The sequence below is a fragment of the Bubalus bubalis genome, chromosome 2 (genome assembly GCF_019923935.1).
Source record: "Bubalus bubalis isolate 160015118507 breed Murrah chromosome 2, NDDB_SH_1, whole genome shotgun sequence".
NCBI lineage: Eukaryota > Metazoa > Chordata > Mammalia > Artiodactyla > Bovidae > Bubalus > Bubalus bubalis.
Window position 1 is genome coordinate 95425609 of NC_059158.1, and position 21955 is coordinate 95447563.

Below are 21955 nucleotides of genomic sequence, written 5' to 3' on the forward strand. Positions count from 1 at the left end.
TAACTTCCATTCCATACCTTGAAGAAACTGAGGCTTAGAAAGGTTACTTAGATTACCCAGAGTCACAAAGCTATCTACATGTACATCCAGACACAGATCCCTGCCACCTTCTCCAGACCCTGCACTTCTCATCACTCTGCTAGTACCTGCTCCTCAATTTGAGCAGTGGCAAACACCTGGCTTTTCAGGTGCTGCTGATGGTAAAGAATCCACCTGCCAGTGCAGAAGACACAAGAGATGCAGTTTCCATCCCTGGGTCAGGAATATCCCCTAGAGTAGGAAATGGCAACCTGCTCCACTCTTCTTGCCTGGGAAATCCCATGGACAGAAGAGCCTGGTGTGCTATAATTCACAGGGTCTCAAAGAGTTGGACATGACTGAGCGCATGCACACACACACACACACACACACACACACACACACACACACACCTGGAGCCCAGCTACCTACTATTAATATGGCTGTGTACATTACAAACTATATGCATGCTAGAAATTCAGTGTGTTAGTCATCTCAGGTTGTTCTGATAAAAAGCCAAAGCCTTGGTGGCCTCAACAATAAACATTTATTTCTCACAGTTCTGGAGGTCAAGACGGTTTCTAAGATTATACATAACTATTTCTAAGTCCAAGATCAAGGTGGTGGCAGATTCAGTTCCTGATAAAAGCCTGCTTCCTAGTTTACAGATGGCTGCCCTCTCACTGTGTCCTCACACGGTGGAGGAAGAGTTCTGTTTTCTTCCACTTCTTTTCAGTTCAGTTCAGTCACTCAGTCATGTCCAACTCTTTGCGACCCCATGGACTGCAGCACACCAGTCTTCCCTGCCCATCACCAACTCCTGGAGTTTACTCAAACTCATGTCCATTCAGTCAGTGATGCCATCCAACCATCTCATCTTCTGTCATCCCCTTCTCCTCCCACCTTCAATCTTTCCCAGCATCAGGGTTTTTTCAAATGAGTCAGTTCTTCGCATCAGGTGGCCAAAGTGTTGGAGATTCATCTTCAGCATCAGTCCTTCCAATATATATTCAGGACTGATTCCTTTAGGATGGACTGGTTGGATCTCCTTGTAGTCCAAGGGACTCTCAAGAGTCTTCTCCAATGCCACGGTTCAAAAGCATCAATTCTTTGGTGCTCAGCTTTCTTTATAAGTCCAACTCTGACATCCATACAAGACTACTGGAAAAACCATAGATTTGACTAGAAGGACCTTTGTTGGCAAAGTAATATCTCTGCTTTTTAATATGCTGTCTACGTTGGTCATAACTTTTCTTCCAAGGAGCAAGCATCTTTTAATTTCATGGCTGCAGTCATCATCTGCAGTGACTCTTGGAGCCCGAAAAAATAAAGTGTCTCACTGTTGCCATTGTTTCTCCATCTATTCGCCATGAAGTGATGGGACCAGATGCCATGATCTTAGTTTTCTGAATGTTGAGTTTTAAGCCAATTTTTTCACTCTCCTCTTTCACTTCATCAAGAGGCTCTTTAGTTCCTCTTTGCTTTCTGCCATAAGTGTGGTGCTGAGGTTATTGATATTTCTCCCAGCAATCTTGATTCCATCTAGTGCTTCATTCCAGTTAAATAAGCAGGGTGACAATATATAGCCTTGACATACTCCTTTCCCAATTTGGAAACAGTCTGTTGTTCCATGTCCAGTTCTAACTGTTGCTTCTTGACCGGCATACAGATTTCTCAGCAGGCAGGTCAGGTGGTCTGGTATTCCCATCTCTTGAAGAATTTTCCAGAGTTTGTTGTAATCCACACAGGCAAAGGCTTTGGCATATTCAATAAAGTATAAGTAGATGTTTTTCTGGAATTCTCTTGCTTTTTCGATGAACCAACAGATGTTAGCAATTTGATCTCTAGTTTGTCTGCCTTTTCTAAATCCAGCTAGAATATCTGGACAGTCACGGTTCACATACTGTTGAAGCCTGGCTTGGAGAATTTTAAGCATTACTTTGCTAGCCTGTGAGATGAGTGCAGCTGTGCAGTAGTGAGCATTCTTTGGCATTGCCTTTCTTTCATATTGGAATGAAAACAGCTTAATTGCCAAGTCTGTACCTTCTCCTCAAAGGACGCAGAGATTCTTGAAAGAGAAGATGGAGAGAAAAGACCATGTACCCAAGAATACTCTCTTCCAATGTGTGTTGAGGGGTTGAGGACACAAAAAACACTAGAACAGGCCCTAGTGCTGTTACCCATAATCCTTTTGGTGTTTCCCTCCCATGTCTCAGTCCTGTGGCCACTGCTGAGTTTTCCAAATTTGCTGGCATATTGAGTGCAGCACCTTCACAGCATGATCTTTTAGGATTTGAAATAGCTCAACTGGAATTCCATCACCTCCACTAGCTTTGTTCGTAGTGATGCTTCCTAAGGCCCACTTGACTTTGCATTCCAGGATGTCTGGCTCTAGGTGAGTGATCATGCCATCGTGATTATCTGGGTCATGAAGATCCACTTCGTTTAAGGACACTAATTCATCCTACCTTCATAACATTCTCTAAAGCTAATCACTCCCCAAAGGCCCCATCTCTAAATAACCTCACATTGGGATGAGGACTTGTAGACCTGGAATAAACAGATTAGCAGATATTTTCCAGCAATGACGAGTTTGCTAAGAATCAACAGAGAACTACAATTTGGGGTTTGCAACCATGGGGAGCCATGTGCAAGTCCCCCCATTGGCAAGGGAAGGAGAACTCTTTTTTAGAGAGGAAAAGGAAGTCAGGAGGAATGTAGTAAACCGAGAATCCATGGCATTTCATTGGCTGAGTCCTTGCCAAAAAATAAAAAGTGTCTCTTTTCTTGATCAGCTATTGTCACAGGATATGAGAATTCCCCCTCTACTCTCCTTACTCCATTTAATTAAGGCTTTTACCTATTTTTTTTTTTAAATAGACTTCAACATATGGATTTGGGGGAGACAGAAATATTCAGACCACAATATTCAGTTACATAAATTTTGGCTGGGAAAGATCAGAACACAGGAGACAGTGTAGCAGAGATATTCTGTCCTGACCCTACAAGTAAACAGCTTGATTGCCAAGTCTGTATCTTCTCCTCAAAGGAGGCAGAGATTCTGGAAAGAGAAGATGGAGAGAAAAGACCATATACCCAAGAATACTCTTTTCCAATGTGTGTCGAGGGGTTGAGGACATAAAAACATTAGAATAGGCCCTAGTGCTGTTACCCATAATCCTTTTGGTGTTTCCCTCCCATGTCTCAGGTAGCGTCCCCATACATAGGTGCTGATCTGTCCACTGTTGATCCCTGTGTGGTTCTCTTTTCTGATACTCTCTCCTGGAACTCTAACCGCCTTGGCCTACTGGACTTTCAGCTCCATTTCTTCTACCTGGGGCATATGCCAGGCTCAATCTGGGTTCATGCTCTCTGTGTTGCAGTCTGGAAATTCTCTCAACACAGTAAGCTGGGGAAATCATAGGGCTCACCTTATTTGCCTTTCAGCTCTCAGGAATCACTTTTCTTCACTGCCTGAATGGAAACTTGAAAGCCATTGTTCCATATATATTATCTGATTTATTTCAGGTGGGAGAGTAAATCTTTTTTTTTTTTTTTTTTTTTAAAATTTACAATATTGTATTGGTTCTGCCATATATCGAAATGAATCTGCCACAGGCATACATGTATTCCCCATCCTGAACACTCCTCCCTCCTCCCTCCCCATACCATCTCTCTGGGTCATCCCAGTGCACCAGCCCCAAGTATCCAATATCGTACATCGAACCTGGACTGGCGACTCATTTCATATATGATATTATACATATTTCAATGCCATTCTCCAAATCATCTCACCCTCTCCCTCTCCCACAGAGTCCATTAGACTGTTCTATACATCAGTGTCTCTTTTACTGTCTCGTATACAGGGTTATTGTTACCATCTTTCTAAATTCCATATATATGCGTTAGTATACTGTATTGGTGTTTTTCTTTCTGGCTTACTTCACTCTGTATAATAGGCTCCAGTTTCATCCACCTCATTAGAACTGATTCAAATGTATTCTTTTTAATGGCTGAGTAATACTCCATTGTGTATATGTACCACTGCTTTCTTATCCATTCATCTGCTGATGGACATCTAGGTTGCTTCCATGTCCTGGCTATTATAAACAGTGCTGCCATGAACATTGGGGTACACGTGTCTCTTTCCCTTCTGGTTTCCTCAGTGTGTATGCCCAGCAGTGGGATTGCTGGGTCATAAGGCAGGTCTATTTCCAGTTTTTTAAGGAATCTCCACACTGTTCTCCATAGTGGCTGTACTAGTTTGTATTCCCACCAAGAGTGTAAGAGGGTTCCCTTTTCTCCACATCCTCTCCAGCATTTATTACTTGTAGACTTTTGGATCGCAGCCATTCTGACTGGTGTGAAATGGTACCTCATAGTGGTTTTGATTTGCATTTCTCTGATAATGAGTGATGTTGAGCATCTTTTCATGTGTTTGTTAGCCATCTGTATGTCTTCTTTGGAGAAATGTCTATTTAGCTCTTTGGCCCATTTTTTGATTGGGTCATTTATTTTTCTGGAGTTGAGCTGGAGGAGTTGCTTGTATATTTTGAGATTAGTTGTTTGTCAGTTGCTTCATTTGCTATTATTTTCTCCCATTCTGAAGGCTGTCTTTTCACCTTGCTTATAGTTTCCTTTGTTGTGCAGAAGCTTTTAAGGTTAATTAGGTTCCATTTGTTTATTTTTGCTTTTATTTCCAATATTCTGGGAGGTGGGTCATAGAGGATCCTGCTGTGATTTATGTTAGAGAGTGTTTTGCCTATGTTCTCCCCTAGGAGTTTTATAGTTTCTGGTCTTACGTTTAGATCTTTAATCCATTTTGAGTTTATTTTTGTGTATGGTATTAGAAAGTGTTCTAGTTTCATTCTTTTACAAGTGGTTGACCAGTTTTCCCAACACCACTTGTTAGAGAGATTGTCTTTAATCCATTGCATATTCTTGCCTCCTTTGTCAAAGATAAGGTATCCATAGGTGCGTGGATTTATCTCTGGGCTTTCTATTTTGTTCCATTGATCTATATTTCTGTCTTTGTGCCAGTACCATACTGTCTTGATGACTGTGGCTTTGTAGTAGAGCCTGAAGTCAGGCAGGTTGATTCCTCCAGTTCCATTCTTCTTTCTCAAGATAGCTTTGGCTATTCGAGGTTTTTTGTATTTCCATACAAATTGTGAAATTATTTGTTCTAGCTCTGTGAAGAATACCATTGGTAGCTTGATAGGGATTGCATTGAATCTATAAATTGCTTTGGGTAGTATACTCATTTTCACTATGTTGATTCTTCCAATCCATGAACATGGTATATTTCTCCACCTGTTAGTGTCCTCTTTGATTTCTTTCACCAGTGTTTATAGTTTTCTATATATAGGTCTTTAGTTTCTTTAGGTAGATATATTCCTAAGTATTTTATTCTTTTCGTTGCAATGGTGAATGGAACTGTTTCCTTAATTTCTCTTTCTGTTTTCTCATTATTAGTGTATAGGAATGCAAGGGATTTCTGTGTGTTGATTTTATATCCTGCAACTTTACTATAATCATTGATTAGTTCTAGTAATTTTCTGGTGGAGTCTTTAGGGTTTTCTACGTAGAGGATCATGTCATCTGCAAACAGCGAGAGTTTTACTTCTTCTTTTCCAATTTGGATTCCTTTTTTTCCCCTTTTCCTGTTCTTATTGCTGTGGCCAAAACTTCCAAAACTATGTTGAATAGTAATGGTGAAAGTGGGCACCCTTGTCTTGTTCCTGACTTTAGGGAAATGCTTTCAATTTTTCACCATTGAGGATAATGTTTGCTGTGGGTTTGTCATATATAGCTTTTATTATGTTGAGGTATGTTCCTTCTATTCCTGCTTTCTGGAGAGTTTTGATCATAAATGGATGTTGAATTTTGTCAAAGGCTTTCTCTGCATCTATTGAGATAATCATATGATTTTTATTTTTCAATTTGTTAATGTGGTGTATTACATTGATTGATTTGCAGATATTGAAGAATCCTTGCATCCCTGGGATAAAGCCCACTTGGTCATCTTTACTCAGATTCTTTAGTCAAAATTTATTACTAGATACCATTGAAAATTGTGTCTTGTGATTTCACTGTCTTTACTTAAATTCTTAAAACTGGAGTTTAAAAAACTTTATTTCCTCAATAAAAACACACACACACACAATAGACCCTTCATGTACATAGAAAACAAACTTTATTTCCTCATTACTCATCCTTACATTAAACCTCCATTACCTAAGATAACCTAAGAGAATGTCCAACATAGTAGGAATTAAGAAACTGTAGCAGGTTGGTGGGGAATATGCACTGCCAGTTATGTTTGCATTACTGAATCACACTAATTTGTACACTGGAGTCAAAGTATTAATACAATGACAAAAAAATTAAAAGTAAACAAAGGAAACTGACTGTAGAAGAAATAGTCCAGCAGTCCCCAGTCCCTAAGTACCAGCATACGCTGAATCACAAACTCCTCTTTCTCCTTCTAAGTCAGAGGGTCCTAGCAGTAGAACTGATACAGCTCTTTACTTACCAGGGATGCTGAGAAGATAAATCTGGATTAATTAATCCAGTGGTTTCAGAAAATGTTACACTCTTGTTACATCATGAAAATTACTCAGAAACCACACTAATGACATGCTGTTGAATTCAGAAAATGAGAATGTCAACACACAACATAAAAATGAAACATAGTGCATTACACAGTGTATTTCATCCATTTATTCTGTCAGACAACGTTGGGTTCCTCTCATTTAGGACAGACTGCTTGGTAGCATACCATCAGAGTATGTATTTTATAGGTAGCAATAAATCCTTATTAATATAAAATCTCATTATAACTAATGATGCTGTAATCTCTTTTGTAGGAGGTGAGGTTGTCTGGCTCAAGAAGAAGTTGGCCGGTAGATGGATTGATAGTCAGGAAAACTCAGAAAGGTAGACCATGTCATCAAGCCCTGCATGGTTTCCAGTCTCTGCAACCCACTCTCCTCACAGGTACAATCACTTGATCCTCAATACCAGGGCCTTTCTCTCTCCAGCCTGGATGTCAGTGGTTCCCAAAGTGTAGTCACAATCAGAAATCTAAACAGCATCTATGAATTTGTTACAAATGCACATGCTCAGGCAGTAGGAATGTGGACCTAAGATAGAGCTGACAAAGTGGAGTCAGTGTGGGCCAGCTAATAATAATAAATAATTTATAAATATTTATTTACAATTATATATTTATATATAATTATATATATTTATATAAAATATAATATATATTTGTATAATCATATATTTGTATATTATATTATATAATTATAATTATATAATTATTTATAATTTGTAAATAAATTTATAAATAATAAATTCACTCTTCCCATATTATCTTATATTATTGTTGTTTTCTAATTTCTTTAGATCCTGGATTCCTTTTTTTAATCTTCTTTAATAATAAACATGATTGAAATTATATACACTTTTTCCTGAGTCTGGAAAGACTCAGGGGTTTCAAAGACTCTGGGGGCTCATTGTTTTTCCTTTGGTCTATAGTCTATACTCACAGGTATGTTTAACTCAGTTTTCAAGGTTGTTATTTTTTGTCTTTTTGTTTACATTTATTCATTAATATGATCAGAAATATGGCCTATAAAGTTCTGTGTTTTTAAACTGGCAAAAAAAAATAGTTAATAAAATAAGAAAGTGATTGGCCCTGAACACAAAGTAGGGGTTCAATATATGATTGGGATGAGAGGGGATGGCAGATGTTGGAAGAAGATAGAAAATGACTGTCTTGCCTCACTTCTACTTCAAAGCACATAATACTTGAAACTCAGGCTGGGGTAGGACCTTGTAACCTACTGACAGATTTCCAAGGAATGACAGCTTAATGCTATAGTAGCCATGTATGGATGTAAGAGTTGGACCATAAAGACAGCTCATTTCCAAAGAATTGATGCTTTTGAACGGTGGTGTTGGAGAAGACTCTTGAGAGTCCCTTGGACTGCAAGGAGATCAAACCAGTCAATCCTAAAGGAAATCAACCCTGAATATTCATTGGAAAGACTGATGCTGAAGCTGAAGCTCTGATACTTTGGCCACCTGATGCAAAGAGCCAACTCACTGGAAAGTCCCTGATACCAAGAAAGGTTGAAGGCAGGAAGAGAAGGGGACAACAGAGGCTCAGATGGTTGGATGGGATCACCGATTCAATGGACATGAGTTTGAGCAAGCTCCAGGAGATGGTGAAAGACAGGGAAACCTGGCGTGCTGCAGTCCATGGGATCTCAAAGAGTCAGACATGACTGAGCGACTGAACAACAACTATATTGGGATAACTGGTACTGGTGTTATCCTTCCCCCATAAAGAACTAAAAAACATGACAGAAATAAGAAGAAATGTGTGTTTTCAAATTTTGGAAACAGGCAACACAGGACTGAGATCTTTTAGAGAAGGGAGGCAAATGAAATGAACCCTAGGATCACCCTGGCCATCTGCCTGGGAGTACTTTTTTGAATATGACAAAGGAAAAACTCAAGCAGATCATAGCAGCTATGCTGAACTATAAATTGATAGGACAGAGTTTGGACTTGGAGGAGAATGACACAGCTGAAATATTTGGGACAAGGTAAAATATGGGGTGGGGGAGGGCACTTCAAAGAAAGTGCTCCAGAAATCAGCATAGAAAATTCCCTTGAGTCTGCTGATGAGTACAAATGCCGTCAGGCCAGCAAAAGAACTACCAAGAAGCTATCAGCTGAATCATTCCTAGAACTTATACACAAATCAGAGATGGTAAAGTTCTAATCAGCAAGAGTACAAAACCTTACTGAACATTTGGCACATGGAAGGTCATGACTTGTTAGCAAAGTTATGTAACTCTAATGCAACTCTAATGTAAGGACTACTACTGACTTACCCTGCTGCTGCTGCTGCTGCTGCTGCTAAGTCGCTTCAGTTGTGTCCGACTCTGTGCAACCCCATAGACGGCAGCCCACCAGGCTCCCCCGTCCCCGGGATTCTCCAGGCGAGAACACTGGAGTGGGTTGCCATTTCCTTCTCCAATGCATGAAAGTGAAAAGTGAAAGTGAAGTCGCTCAGTCGTGTCTGACTCTTAGCGACCCCATGGACTGCAGCCTACCAGGCTCCTCCGTCCATGGGATTTCCAGGCAAGAGTACTGGAGTGGGGTGCCATCGCCTTCTCTGTGACTTACCCTAAAACACTTTAAAACAAGACTAGGAAGGACAATGCCAACCTACCAGTCACTTAACTTCCTAGTAAAATGAAGTTTGAGATTTAAAAAAAAAAAATCCAGGACTCAATATTAACATTCACAATGTCCTAAATTCAATCAAAAGTGCCTGTAACTGTGAAAAAGAGAAAAGTGTTACCCATAACAAAGACACAAATCAGTAAATAATAACAGACCCCAAAATGGCAGAGATGATGAAATTATCAGGCAAAGATATCAAAATAACTGCTATAAATATTCTCAGAGAATTAAAGAAAAACATGACTATAATAAAAAGAGAAATGGAAATTATTTTAAAAAGCTAAATAGAACTTCTAAACATAAAAAATGCAATTTATTTTTAAAAAGTTCATTGGATGTGATTAACAGCAGATTAGATATTTCAGGAGAAAAGAACAGTGAACTTGAGGACCTAAAAATAGAACCTATTCAAAATGAAGCACAATGTGAAAAATTGATTTTTTAATTAACAAAACCTCAGTGAGCTGTGGACAATAAAAAGCAATCAAACATGAATGCAGTTAGAGACCAAGGGGAAAAAGAGAAGAACGGAACAGAAGAAATATTTATAAATGAATGCAATAATTGTAAACCTTTTTCTAATCTTGATGAAAACTATAAATCTCAGATCCAAGAAACTCAATAAACCATAAGCAGGTTAAAAACAAAGAAAATTACATCAAGGCACATTATAATCAAATTGCTGAAAATCAAGGATTAAAAAAGACTTTTAAAAGCAAACAGAAAGAAAAAACAGGTATACCTTAAATATACTTTATATATATATATTTGTATTTATTTATATATATTTAGAGTAATTAAAATAATATTGGATTGTTTTCCTTTAGCTCTTTTTTCAGCTTTATTGAAAGATAATTGATATATAACATAATGTAAATTTAAGGTATACATGTGATGATTTAATAAATATATTGAGAAGTGATTACTAAAATAAGGTTAGTTAGCACTTTCATCACATCACATAGTTACAATTTTTTTGTGTGTATGGTGTATGTAATTTTTATTTGACAATTATACCTCAATAAGGGCTTCCATGGTGCTTAATGATAAAAGAATCTGTCTGCCAATGTAGGAGACACAGAAGATGCCAGTTTGATCCCTGGGTCACAAAGATCTCCTACAGGAAGAAATGGCAACCCACTCCAGTACTCTTGCCTGGAAAATCCCATGGACAGAGGGGCCTGTAGGGCTCTGTAGGACAGAGTCCATGGGGTTGCAAAAGAGCTGGACATAAATTAGCAACTAAACAACAACAACAAAAGCCTCAATAGAGTGGGAAAGGGACCAAAAACAGCATATGGGTCACACACAAGATGTAGAAGCAAACATAAGAGAAACAGTGGACATTTCATCAGAAAATGTGCAAGAGAGAAGATATGCAATAATGTATTTGAACTGATGAAAACACACACACACAAAATGGCCCATTAACCATTCTATATCTACTGAGAATATTCTTCAAAAATGGAGAAATAAAAACATTTCATTCATTCCATTTCCACTTTGATTTTCATGTAAACAAAAGCTGAAAAAAATCACTGTGAGCTCTGAACTTCAAGAAGGATTCAGATAGTAGGAAAAAAATACCCTACAGAAACATAGAAATACAAAGAGCAAAACAGCATGCTGAATATGGTAAGACGTGAGTAAAAATAACAATTTTTTCTCACGTTTTAACTGAGATATAACTGACAAACAACACTGTATAAGCTGAAGGTATATATGTTGATTTGATATATTTGCATACCATACTGCAATATATTTTTCTCATTTTTTAATTATTTAGATTATTGGCTTTAGTAGCAATAAAAATGACAAGGTATTTGGGGATTTATAATACATGTAGAAGAGAAATGTAACAAAGCAATAACACAAAGGATGGGCGAGTGTAAATGGAATTTTATCTTTGTAAGATTCTTACATTATATGTGATGCTGCTGCTGCTAAGTCACTTCAGTTGTGTCCAACTCTGTGCGACCCCATAGACGGCAGCCCACCAGGCTCCCCGGTCCCTGGGATTCTCCAGACAAGAACACGGCAGTGGGTTGCCATTTCCTTCTCCAACATTATATGTGACATGGTATAATATTATTTGAAGGCTAAGGGCATCCATGCATGCTAAGTCACTACAGTTATGCCCGACTCCTTGCACCTCTATGGACTGTAGCCCACCAGCCTCCTCTATCCATGAGATTCTCCAGGCAAGAATACTGGAGTGGGTTGCCATGCCCTCCTCCAGGGGATCTTCCTGACATAGGGATCAAACCGGCATCTCATAAGTCTCCTGCACTGGCAGGCAAGCTCTTTACCACTGAACAACTTGGGAAGCCCTTTGAAGACAAAGTGTGATAAGTTAAAGGTATATACTATAAATCTTAGTAAACTGTAAAAAAAAAAAAAAAAAAAAAAAAGAGATATAGCTAATAAGCCAACAGTTGAGATAAAATGGAAAGCTAAAAAAAGTCACTTAATCCAAAAGAAGTTAAGAAAAGAAAATAAGGAAGAAAATGCAGAGAGAGCAAATATTAAAAAGTAACAAAATTATAAAACAAATTTATCAATTTACAAATTTATAAAACAAAATTATAAAAAATAATAAATGCATATGGTTAAGTATTTCATTTAAAGCAGAGATTGTCTGGCAAGATTTCTTAAAAGCAATATTCAATTTTACATTATCTATAAAAACTCACTTTACATAGATGCAGGTTAAAAGTAAAAGAATCATAAGTGATATAATATTTCACCATAATAATGAGAAAATTAGAGTGACTTCATTAACATCAGTAAATTAGGCTTTAGGACACAAAATGTTACCAATGGTAAAGTGGGTTTCATAATGATTAAAGGGTTGATTTGTCAAAGAAGACATAGTAATCCTAAATGAGTCTGTATGTAATTATAGAGCTTTAAAATACACGGACTAAAACTGACAGAACTGAAAATAAGAATAGATAAATCACTAACTACAGTTGAAACAATCTCAACATTCCTGTCTCATAATTGATAAAACAAGTAGAAAATTAGCAAAATACAAAAGACTTGAACAAAACTATCAATCAACTTTTCCTCATTGACAATTATAGAACAGGTGGCTCAGTGGGAAAGAATCTGCTCACCAGTGCAGGAGCTGCAGAAGACTTGGGTTCAAGCCCTGGGTAGGAAAGATCCCCTGAAAGAGGAATTGGCAACCCACTCCAGTATTCTTGCCATGATAATCCCAAGGACAGAGGAGCTTGGCAGGCCACAGTCCATGGGGTTGCAGAGAGTCAGATACAACTGAGCACACGCACAGCCAAAATCTTCAGAACAGATATTCTCTTAAAGTGCATATAGAGATTCACCAAATAGCCATAGTCAGGTCACAAAACAGACCTCCATAAATTTAAAAGGCAATAAAAAATATGTTTTGTGACCATAGCAGAATTAAATATCTTTAAAATAGTACATAAAAACACCCCAAAAACTACAAATTTATTTTTTTTTAAATAACACAGGTGATATTATACTTAATGATGGAAGACAGAAAGTTTTCCCCACTAAGATCAGAAACAAGACAAGGATTCCCACTTTCATCATTTCTATTCAACATTGCACTGGAAGTTTTAACCAGATCAATTTTCCCCAAAACAAAAGTAGAAATTAAAGGCATCCAATTTGGAAATTAATAAGCAAAATTATCTCTATTATAGATGACATAAGTTTACATATAGAAAATCTTAAAGAATCTGGAAAAATCTATTAAAGTTAATAAGCAAATTCAATGGAGTTGCAGGATATAGATAAACATGTAAAAATCAGTTGTATTTCTATAGTAACAAGTAATTAGCAAAAAAAAGAATCAAGAAAACAATTCAATTTACAATAGCATCAAACAGTTAAAATGACTTGGAATAAATTTAACCAAAAAGTTGCAAGGCTTGTACACTGGAAACTATTGCTTAAAGACTAATGCTTATAACATTGCTTAAAGACATGAAAGAAGACCTAAATAAATAGAAAGATGTCAATATTCAAGGAATGGAAATCAATAGAGTTAAGATGGCAATACTCCCCAAAGAAATCTACAGAGTCAATGCAATCTCCATTGAAATATCAATGGCCTATTTTTAGCAGATGGAAAATTAGATACGAAAATTCATATGCGATTTCAAGGGACCCATATGGCCAAAAAGAATCTTGAAAAAGAATAATAAAGTTAGAGCACTAAAACTTCTGGATTCAAAATTTACCACAAAACTTCAGTAATTAAGAGAAAAACATTGGCATAAGGATACACATATAGACCAATGGAATAGAACTGATAGTCTAGAAATAAATCCATACACCTATGGCCAACTAATTTTCAACAGGAGTGTCAAGACTATACAATGAGGAAAGATGTTTCTTCAACAAGAACATGTGGTAAATCTTTTATAAACATAGATTGGCAATGGATTCTTACATATGACACTAAAAACCCAAAGGAAAAAAATGATGGCTTACACTTCAACAAAAATTAAAACTCTTGTGCATTCAAACACAGTATCAAGAAAGTGAAAAAACAACCGACATAATGGGGAAAAATAATTACAAATCATATATCTCATAAGCATTCAGTCTCAAGAATATATAAAGGACTCTTACAACTCAACAACAAAAAGACAAAAAACTCAATTTAAAAAAATGAGCAAAAGACTTGAATAGATATTTTTACCAAGATGATAAATAAATGGCCGACAAGCACAGGAAAAGATGCTCAATGTCCTTAGGCATTAGGGAAATGCAAGTTAAAAACATAATGAGATACCCCTGTTCATCCACTGTATATATCTTATAATGGCCATAGGAAAAAAAAAATAGAAAATAAATGTTGGCAAGATGTGAAGACATTGCATACACTGCTCAGTAGAAATGCAAAAAAGTGCAGCCACTATGGAAAACTGTTTTATGGGTCCTCAAAAAGTTAAACATAGAATTGTCATATTCCCAGAACAGCTAAGAACATGCCCACAAGAATTGAGAACAAACATTCAAAAAAAAAGAAAACTTGCCCACAAGAGCCAAAAGTTAGAAACATACGTCCTTCAACTGATGAATAGAAAAATAAAACTATATTCTCACAGTGGAATATTATTCAGCCATAAGAAGAAATGAAGTACTGATGCATGATGCAACATGGAAGAACAGACAAATCATTGTGCTAAGTGAAAGAAACCAGACATAAGAGGTTGCATGTCGCATGATTCAATTTTCGTATGAAATATCCAGGACAGGAAAGTCCATAGAGACAGGAAAGAACAGGGGATCCTAGGTGCCAGGAAGAGGGGGGAATTTAGAATGACTCCTTTAAGGAGACAGGCTTTCCTTTAAGAATAATCAAAATGGTTTGGAACTAGAAGCAGTGATGGTTCCACAAAATTCTGAATGTTCTAAATGCCAGTGAATTGTACAGTTAGGACTGATTGGGTTTATGTTGTATGGCTTTTACTCCAATAATAAATCAAAAAAAGAAAAAGAAAGAAAGGTAGAAAATCCTCTTATTTGGAAATTAAACATAACATCTCTAAATAGCCCTGAGTCAAAGAATTAAAAGAAAGATTAGAAAATATTTTAACTGAGTGATAACAAAAACACAGCATATCAGAATTCATGAGATGCATGTCTAGAAGTGCTGATAATTTTAAATGCTTGTATTAAAAAAGAATAAAAGCCTAAGCCAATGATCTAAGCTTCTAATAGGGCTTTAATAGGGCTCCCCTGATAGCTCAGTTGGTAAAGATTCCACCTGCAGTGCAGGAGTTTAGTTCAGTTCAGTCGCTCAGTCGTGTCCAACTTTTTGCGACCCCGTGAATCGCAGCACGCCAGGCCTCCCTGTCCATCACTAACTCCTGGAGTTCACCCAGACTCACGTCCATCAAGTCAGTGATGCCATCCAGCCATCTCATCCTCTGTCGCCCCTTCTCCTCCTGCCCCCAGTCCCTCCCAGCATCAGAGTCTTTTCCAATGAGTCAACTCTTCGCATGAGGTGGCCAAAGTACTGGAGTTTCAGCTTTAGCATCTTTCCTTCCAAAGAAATCCCAGGGCTGATCTCCTTCAGAATGGACTGGTTGGATCTCCCTGCAGTCCAAGGGACTCTCAAGAGTCTTCTCCAACACCACAGTTCAAAAGCATCAATTCTTCGGCGCTCAGCCTTCTTCACAGTCCAACTCTCACATCCATACATGACCACTGGAAAAACAATAGGCTTGACTAGACAGACCTTTGTTGGCAAAGTAATATCTCTGCTTTTCAATATGCTATCTAGGTTGGTCATAACTTTACTTTCAAGGAGTAAGAGTCTTTTAATTTCATGGCTGCAGTCACCATCTGCAGTGATTTTGGAGCCCCCAAAAATAAAGTCTGACACTGTTTCCAGTGCAGGAGACACCGGTTCAATTCCTGGGTTGGGAAGATCCCCTGGAAAAGGAAATGGCAACCTACTCCAGTATTCTTCCCTGGAGAATTCCATGGATAGAGAAGGCTGGCAGGCTACAGTCCATGGGGTCGCAAGAATCAGACACAGTTTAGCAACTAAACCACCACCACCACCACCACCAAGATTAGCATGAATACCTTTGCACTAATGAATTTGACTATTAGATGAAACTGACACATTTTTTAAAGACACTGGAAGATATTTTGCAAAATTGGTACTACAATACTTCTCAACCCACATACTTTTCAGAACTTTTCTGCCCTGCATCAAGAGATGGAGTCAATCCTGAACCTTGGCAGATCTTTGCAACTGCTTTTACTAACAGAATACCACAGAAGTAGTTCTACGTAATTTCAGAAGGTAGGTCATAAAAGGTAAATAAAGATTCAACCTGACTCCATAAAAATATTCAAGTTCTGTTCTTTAAAACCCAGAATTAATAAAATAAAAAGGCAAGCCACAAACTGGGAAAATATTCACAATACATAATATTTGATAAAGGACTGGTGTCCAGAGTATTTAGAGAACTTTTACAACCCAATAGGAAGACAATAAACCCAATCTAAAAATGGGCAAAAGATCTCCACAGACACTACATAAAATTAGATATACAAATGACCGATAAATGCATGCATCCATGCATATAAAAAGATAGCATATTATTCCATTTATATGAAAATCTAAAACAGATAAAACTACTCTACAATTTTAGAAAACAGATGAGTTGTTTCCTGAGGCCAGGAGTTGCAAAGGCAATTGACTGCAAAGTGACATGATTAAACTTTATCACTTTGAATGCTTTTTCTATCTTAAATGCAAATAATTATACACTTAAAAATGAGGCTCTATTGTTCTATTGCTATGTTCTATTGTTATGTTCCATTTACCTCAAGAAAGTTATTGGATTGTTTATACCATCAAAGTAGTTTAAAAGATAAATTTATGGATTTAATATTTAACTTTTAAAACTTAATGAACAATTATAATGTTAACAGATAGCATTTACTACATATGAATAAAACTTCAAAAATATCTTAGGTATTTTTTGGTCAGTGCAAGATCTGTATTTTCCCATAAAAGTGAAACAGAAAATAATTATCTACAAAGAAACTTAAAATCTTACCTGTGTCTTTATATGTCCCTGATTCCTTTACAAAAAAAAATTGGGCATGTAACCTAAATAAGAATCTGGGGGGAAAGAATAACTTTTCCACATTGAGCCATAAAACGCATCTGGGTTCTGACTGTGGTACCTTAGATCCCAGAGTAATTGAGAAGACGGCAGGCAGGTTGGTTTATCCTGAGGCTCATTCATCACAGACTACCAATACTACATAAGATCTATTCTTCTTGCTTCTTCCACTTTCTTAGAATTTTCCTTGTGGTGCTAACCATGAAACAAGCTGGGCTTACATCAAACCCAGAAGTGAGAGGGAACTGTGCAATGGCTTAAAAAGAGCAGCTTCTGAATAGATGATTCCTTACATTACTAAGTAAAGAGATATGCCAAAAATGGATAACATTAAACATGGTTTTATTTTAATATTGAAAGATCAGTGTATTACATTGTAGTAATAATAATAATAGCTAACTCTAAAATAATCTTGAGAAAGACACTATTCTATGTGTATTAGCTCATGTTAATTTTCACCAGAAGCACAGAAGGCAGGTACCCTCTTCTTATCCCCATTTTATAAACAAGCATATTAAGGCACTGAGAGATCAAATAACTTGCTCAAGTTTATACAGCTAATAAATAGCATAGCTGGGATTTAAGCCCAGATAGTGTGACCCTTAACCACTATTCTATACTATCTCTTGATATTTATCATACTAGCATCTGACATTTACTAAAATCAAGGGTCTAGATTCTGACTTGTGTGATTCTATGATGAGTTCTAGATTATTCTCCTAGCCTATTCCATGTATTCAGGTATGTATAAACAATTATATCTTAATCTATTTCTATATACACATGTACATTTTGACTGCTACTGCTAAGTCGCTTCAGTCATGTCCGACTCTGTGCGACCCCATAGATGGCAGCCCACCAGGCTCCCCCGTCCCTGGGATTCTCCAGGCAAGAACACTGGAGTGGGTTGCCATTTCCTTCTCCAATGCATGAAAGTAAAAAGTGAAAGGGAAGTTGTTCAGTCGTGACTCTTCGAGACCCCGTGGACTGCAGCCCACCAGGCTCCTCCATCCATAGGATTTTCCAGGCAAGAGTACTGAAGTAGGGTGCCATTGCCTTCTCCAACATTTTGACTATATGTATGTATATATAATATAGATAGTTCTATATATAATACACATGGGCTTCCTTGGTGGCCCAGACGGTAAAGAATCCGCCTGCAGTGTGGGAGACTTGAGTTAGATCCTGGATTGGGAAAATCCCCTGGAGAAGGGAATGGCAACCCACTCCAGTAATCTTGCAGAATTCCATGGACAGAGGAGTCCATGCGGTCACAAAGAGTTGGACACGACTGAGTGACTAACACACACATTATATATATCTGTATATTATATATATAATATACAGATATATATATAATAGGGAGAGATATATATCAGCCAGAGACCTGAGAACATAGGAAGAAAGCAAGATAAACAGTAATAGCCAATGATCATACAATTTACCCAGGAGTTTATGCCACACATACTAAAAGATTTCTTTCTTCTCTCATCTTCTGTAGCAATTTCTTTGTACAACACTCACTGAATTTAGTATTGAAGTTATTTGTGCATTTTTCTTAATGCCTCTATTCTGTTTTAAACTGTGGCCACATCTAACACATGTAATCTAGTTCATTACCTTTCATATACAGCTGTTAATTAATAAACATTTGTTGATGTTTTCTCTGATATTCATAGATCTGATGCAGCAGAAAGATATCTGAAAACAAAACTCACTACCAATAGTAGTCAGAAGAGGAAGGAAAATATGTGCACACATAGGAGTCTGAGGACACTATTTTAACTCTGTTTTAACATTTATGTCATGATCATACAATAGCAGAAAGAGCCAAAACAGATCTTGATTTCCTCCTGCCTCTGCCACAAGTTGTGTGACTTTGGTGGACTTATTCTCTCTGAATCTCAGTATTTTCATCTAGCAAATTTGGTTTGACAGTTTTAAATAAAGAATATAAAAATCTTAGCATACAAGTCTATGCTAATAGTACCAATCATAGAATAAAGATGTGATAAATTCCTCCCTCCTACATATCACTTCTTAATTTTATCCCTCCAGAAGAGACATCACAAATTAAATGCAGGTAAAAGAATAAAAAGGCCTGAGCTGAGCATACTGGACAGTGTGAGTGCCAATAGGAACAGAGATTAAATGTTGCCATTTCTGCCCATAATGAAAGCAAAACAGAGCTCTGGAATTTTATGTGGAATTTTTCCACCTTTAGTGTTAATAGTGTGGTCAAAATTAAAACACTGTATTCACCAATGAGGGCTTTCCTGGTGGCTCAGTGGTAAAGAATCTGCCTGCATATGCAGGAGGCACAGGTTCAATCCCTGCAAAAGGAAGATCCCTTGGAGAAGGATATGGCAACCCACTACAGCATTCTTCCCTGGGAAATCTCATAGACAAAGGAACCTGGCAGGCTACAGTCCACGGGGTCACAAAAGATTCAGAAACAACCTAGCAACTAAATAACAGCAACAAAAATTCACTGATACTGTGGGGTCAATTAAATTTGTCTGCTGTACTGTGCCACGCTGCTGCTGCTGCTGCTAAGTCTCTTCAGTCGTGTCCGACTCTGTGCGACCCCAGAGATGGCAGCCCACCAGGCTCCCCTGTCCCTGGGATTCTCCAGGCAAGAACACTGGAGTGGGTTGCCATTTCCTTCTCCAATGCAGGAAAGTGAAAAGTGAAAGGGAAGTCGTTCAGTCGTGTCTGAATCTTAGCAACCCCATGGACTGCAGCCTACCAGGCTCTGCTGTCCATGGGATTTGCCAGGCAAGAGTACTGGAGTGGGGTGCCATTGCCTTCTCCCCTATGCCACGCAAATTTTCTACCTTTACTCATCCAAAAAGACCAAAAATGCTAACATTTGCAAGATAATTTAATTTAGCATGCATGAAACATAAACATTTCATATCTCTGTGTGCACACGTACACTCATGCACATTTTGTAAAGTACACACAATTCTTGGGGTGTGTTGCCAGAAACCACCTGCCTCACTTTATTTCTCTTCTAACTGATTATTTCCCAATATGATGATATGAATTTAGCTAATCCCTGCAGGGAGAATTATTATTAAGTTTCCCCTCCATTTAGTTAGATAACAACTCTTAAACACAAGGTCAGAGTCATTCTGCCTTAGCCACTCTCCTATGTTTTTAACAACTGCCTTTGTGCCCAGCTGCCTTTAGCCCTCTTCCACATGCATATGCTTTGCCATTTTTTTTTTTTCTGGCTCCTTTCTTCCTGAGAGTTGAAGTAACAAGATAAGTGGCAATTTTTTAAAGGCTAATTAAAAGCCTTTCTGCATATGTCCTATTTAATTAGCTTTTGTCAACCTTGATTATACTCAAATTTTTAAAATTAACTTATATTTATTCTGCTCATATGCATAATGTGAAATAACAGAGGACAGCTATTGTTACAAGCTTTTCCAGTGAACAACCACTATATTATAATAAAGGAGTTATCAAAATAATATAAACGCTAAACCAGAGCATTTTTAATGTGAATATATTTCATACTGATGAACTCCTATTATTGCTCTGCATGTTTAAGGGCAGAAAGTTAATTTTTCTCTACCATAATCGCTTCTGGTGATGGCTTTGGAATTTCTTAATATGAAGATGACCAATGAGGAGGGAACTTTCTCTACTCTGTTCCGGTGCTTCTCAGACTTTGACGTGTATAAGACTACTCTGCAGAGCTTGCTGTGTGTGTGTTAGTTGCTCAGTCATGTCTGACTCTTTGTGACCCCAATAGTTCACCAGGCTCCTCTGTCCATGGGGACTCTCCAGACAAGAATACTGGAGTGGGTTTCCATGCCCTCCTCCAGGGGACCTTCCCAACCCAGGATAAATCCCAGGTCTCCCACACTGCAGGCAGATACTTTACCATCTAAGCCACCAGGGAAGCCCATAGAGTTCATTAACAATTCACATTTCCGTTGCACACCTCTGTGACTCTTATCCTGAGGGTCCCTTATCCTCTCTAACCCTCAGTATTCTCTTTTATAAAATGAGAACGACTTCCACATTAAAAGTATTTGCGAGTTTAATATAAAATATTAATAGAAGCGAAAGTCTTAGCATAGCACCCAATATAGAGCATCTACATAGTCCCATGCTTTCCTGGTGACTCAGTGGTAAAGAATTGGCCTGCCAATGTAGAAGATGATGGTTCAATTCCTGGGTCCGGTAGATCCCCTGGAGGAGGACACGGCAATCCACTCCAATATTCTTGTCTGGGAAATCCCATGGAGAGAGGAGCCTAGGAGACTATGGCCCATGCCTTGCAAAATAGTCTGGACACGATTTAGCAACAAAATAACGACAACATAGTCCCAAGATTCTGATTCAATAAGCCCCCTCTCCCGGGTAATTCTGCTGCAGGTAGTCTGAGAACGGAGATATTTTGAAAAACTCTACCCTTGTCTCTAGACTGTGACCACTTGGCATGGCCCTGTCCCTGGTTAAGCTCAGTAACAGTTCCTGGGAAGGAGAAATAGAATCTAGGTAATAAAATAAAATCTAACCTTTTATTCCTTTGTACTTAGTCCATCTGTGCTTGCTCCCGGACTGCGTGCTGACGGCTTGTATCCGGCCCTTCACACCAGAGTTCCTACTGCCAACGGCAAGACTTCAGCCAATACTGTAGCTACGAGAGCCACGTGCAGGCGCAGCAGTTGAAGGTGGCGGTGGGGACGGGCCGTGAGCAGACTGCAGGGCGCTGTGATCCCGAGTGGTGTGCAGAAAGACTGCGTGAGCAGCACAGGTGCACTGCACGACCTGAGAAAACCCCCCCTCCCCGCCCACCAGATCCCTATAAGGCAGCCCTGATTGTGCTCCCACCAGATCCCTATAAGGCAGCCCTGATTGTGCTCCCACCAGAACCCTATAAGGCAGCCCTGATTGTGCTCCCACCAGATCCCTATAAGGCAGCCCTGATTGTGCTCCCACCAGATCCCCATAAGGCAGCCCTGATTGTGCTCCCACCAGATCCCCATAAGGCAGCCCTGATT

General features: G+C 38.3%; 2 long non-coding RNA genes across 2 annotated transcripts; one reads left to right on the plus strand and one right to left on the minus strand.

The window, feature by feature from the left end:
• Positions 1-3978: 3978 nt before the first annotated feature.
• On the plus strand, positions 3979-13479 carry LOC123465301. The gene is made up of 2 exons (XR_006640500.1): positions 3979-4035; positions 12591-13479. It is a non-coding gene; the product is annotated as an uncharacterized LOC123465301 (long non-coding RNA).
• Positions 6198-21851, minus strand: LOC123331440. Its single transcript, XR_006548087.2, has 2 exons — positions 21470-21851; positions 6198-7104 (listed from the first exon to the last, which is right to left on the minus strand). It is a non-coding gene; the product is annotated as an uncharacterized LOC123331440 (long non-coding RNA).
• Between the last annotated feature and the right edge of the window lie 104 nt (positions 21852-21955).